General features: G+C 43.0%; 1 protein-coding gene across 1 annotated transcript in view; it reads right to left on the bottom strand.

The window, feature by feature from the left end:
* Atp8b4 (ATPase, class I, type 8B, member 4) overlaps positions 1-2986 on the bottom strand; it is a 102332-nt gene that overhangs the window by 72658 nt on the left and 26688 nt on the right. The window lies entirely within an intron of this gene.

The following is a 2986-nucleotide window of genomic DNA, read 5'->3' as shown; positions in this document are numbered from 1 at the left end:
GGGAGGGGAGAGAGGGAGAGAGGGAGGGGAGGGAGGGAGGGGAGGGAAAAAGAAAAGGAAAGGAAGAATTGAAGTTTCTATTTTTTCTTAAATAATTTTTAACAAAAAATATAGAATCTCTCCAATAAATAAGTTAATTAGAAAGATTTATTTGTATAGACCTTAAGTAACTCTTACAAGACCAGGTAAGGGAACAGACAAATAAGACAGGAAAAAAAAAAACAGATGAATATGGGTAAGAGAAAAAAGGAGGGCTGAGAATGTGGCCTAGTGGTAGAGTGCTTGCTTAGCATACATGAAGCCCTGGGTTCAATTCCTCAGTACCACAGAAACAGAAAAAGCCAGAAGTGGCACTGTGGCTCAAGTGTAGAGTACTAACCTTGACCAAAAGAAGCTCAGAGACAGTATCCAGGCCCTGGGTTCAAGCCCCAAGACTGGCAAAAAAAGAAAAAGGAAAGAAGAAAGGAAAGGAGGAAGGGAAGAAAGAAGAAAGGGAAAGAGGAAAGAAGGGATATGGGAAGGAAGGTGGGAAGAGAAGAGGAGAGAAGGGAAGAGGAGGGGAGGGAAAAGAAGATGAGGTTTGGAGGGAGGGAGGAGGGGTGGGAGGGGAGGGAGGAAGGAAGGGAAGGAGGGAGGGAGGGGGAGAGGCTGGAAGGAAAGGAACAATAAAAGGAAAGAAGAAAGAAAGGAAGGAAGGAGAAGAAAAGCAAGGAAGTTTTTAAAAGAGAACATTAAAAGAGAAACAAGATGGAAAGGAAGGAGAAGAGAAAGTGAAGGCAAGCGCTAAGGGGGCTTGGGGTGGGAGAATCAGAAGCTGAGTAATTTGTTTTTGAAAATAGTTTTATTCTGGTTTTTATTTGAGCTTTGGAAATCACCTGCACAATTTAGCCTTAGAATTCTGGGAACTTTCTACATTGAAAAGCTGCTAATCTATTTCCTTTAAAAAAAAAACTGTTTTATGAAATTCAGAAAGGTTTGGATGTCTAAAAAGAGTTGATTTCAATTCCAGCAACCTAGGATGAGACATTGGCCCAACGATTTCTGAGTGACGTCTGCATGCATGACTAGCATTCCAAGTCTGAAATTTCCTTGTTTCCTTCAAAAAAGAAATCAGAATTACTTCATTTTCAAGTCGTAAAGGCTAAACTTAGAAATGACACACTCTTTTAATGGTATCAAGCTTTTAGATTTCCAACTCAAAAAATAGGGGTAGGGGTGTGGCGGGGTGTAGTTTTGTCTAAATTAGGATAAAACAGAGCTCAACGAAACTCGGCAACAGTCCCTCAAGGAATAAAAAATTACGGCTCCTCCTAAACTCTAAACGATTTAAACAGCCACAGAAGGTCATCAAGACAGAAGCGGTTCTGCTAAGTTGTCTCAGTGTACATAAAGCAAACCCACGAAGAGAACATGTCAAAAGCGGAGGCCACTCTTGAACCAAAAAATACCCAACCTGATCTAAAAGGGTGGACGTTTTTCTTTGATTCACCCCATTCTCCTCTCCTGCATCCAGATTTTAAGGAATATTGGCATAAAGTATTTTAACAATAGACCTCACACTTCTCTGAGTTTACAACTTAGGCCTACAACTCTCCTCCTTAGATGTTTTATTTTTTTTTTAAAAAAAAGATCATTTTAAACAAAATGCAGAACTCTTTGTGATGGAGGGAGGGTAGTGATGATATCTAAAGAAGACGAGCTTCTTGAATCTTTTAAACTCAGTGTTTCTGTGCAGCACTGAATCCAGTTGTGTTTGAGTTTATATTCAACAAGGGCAGAGTTCTAGTCCACAGCTGGCACACGAGTGACTGACTCACCATCGCCATCTGGTGGCTGAAGGCTGTCTCCTGAGCAGCGGTGACCCATCTACCTACCTCTAACCCGTGAGTTCTTTCTGCTCTAACCATTCCCAAGCTGTCTTCCTAGACCTAGAACTCAGAACTTGTGATCCCCAAGCATAAACTCTTTCTACTGGTGGGGAGGGGCTGCTAACTCACTGCAGTGCAACTATGAAAAACAAAGCATTCCCCTTCATTTTGTTATACCTTGTTTTTGCTTTGTCAGTATTCAAAGATGAAAATTACATAACAGCAAAAGAATACTGGGCTAAGTCCAGCCCCATGTCAGTGGCCTCACACCTGCAATCCTAGCTACTTGGGAAGCTGAGATCTGAGGATAGAGCTTTGAAGCTAGCTTGGGCAGCAAAGTCTGTGAGACTTTTATCTCCAATTAACCAGCAAAAAAGGCCAGAAGTGGAGCTGTGGCTCAAGTGCTAGACGTGAGCAGAAAAGCTAAGGGACAGCACCCAGGCCCTGAGTTCGAAAAGAAAAGAAGGAAGGAAGGGAGAGTGGGGGAAAGAGAAGGAGGAAGGGAGAGAAGAAAGGAAAAAGAAGAAGAAGGAAAGGAAAGGAAAAAGGGAAAGAGGAAAGGGAAGGAGGAAAGGGAAGGAGGGAAGAAGGGAAGGAAGGGCTGGACGCCAGTGGTTCACACCTGTAATCCTAGCTACTCAGGAGGCTGAGATCTGAGAATCAATCATCATTCAAAGCCAGCCCAAGCAGGAAACTCCGTGAGACTCTCATCTCCAATAAACCACCAGAAAAACAGAAGTGTGCTCATCCTGAGCTGAAGAGCTCAGGGACAACGTCCAGGCCCAGAGTTCAATCCCCATGACTGACAAAACAACAACAACAAAAACAACAACAAACAAAAAGGGATGGAGAGAGAAAGGGAGGGGGAGAAGGAGAGGTGGGGAGAGAGAGAGAGAGGGAGGGACAGAAGGATGGACCCACAGACTTCTTCCAACAGAACATAGGCCGTTTACATTTTTAATATAGAAAAATAATGTGTTTCCTTCCCACAATTTAGCAAAAAAAAAACCCTGTTCTTCAGTATCAAAGTTTTGTGGTTTAAAAAAAAAAACCCTTCTCCCCGTGGAAATTCTCAGCATGGTCCTGGTGTTGCATGGAGGCAGCAGGGGGGGGGGGGG

This window comes from Dipodomys ordii, unplaced genomic scaffold (genome assembly GCF_000151885.1).
Source record: "Dipodomys ordii isolate 6190 unplaced genomic scaffold, Dord_2.0 Scaffold11, whole genome shotgun sequence".
NCBI classification, from domain to species: domain Eukaryota; kingdom Metazoa; phylum Chordata; class Mammalia; order Rodentia; family Heteromyidae; genus Dipodomys; species Dipodomys ordii.
The sequence above is the reverse complement of the archived record's forward strand: the minus strand, read 5'-3'. Positions and strand labels throughout refer to the sequence as shown.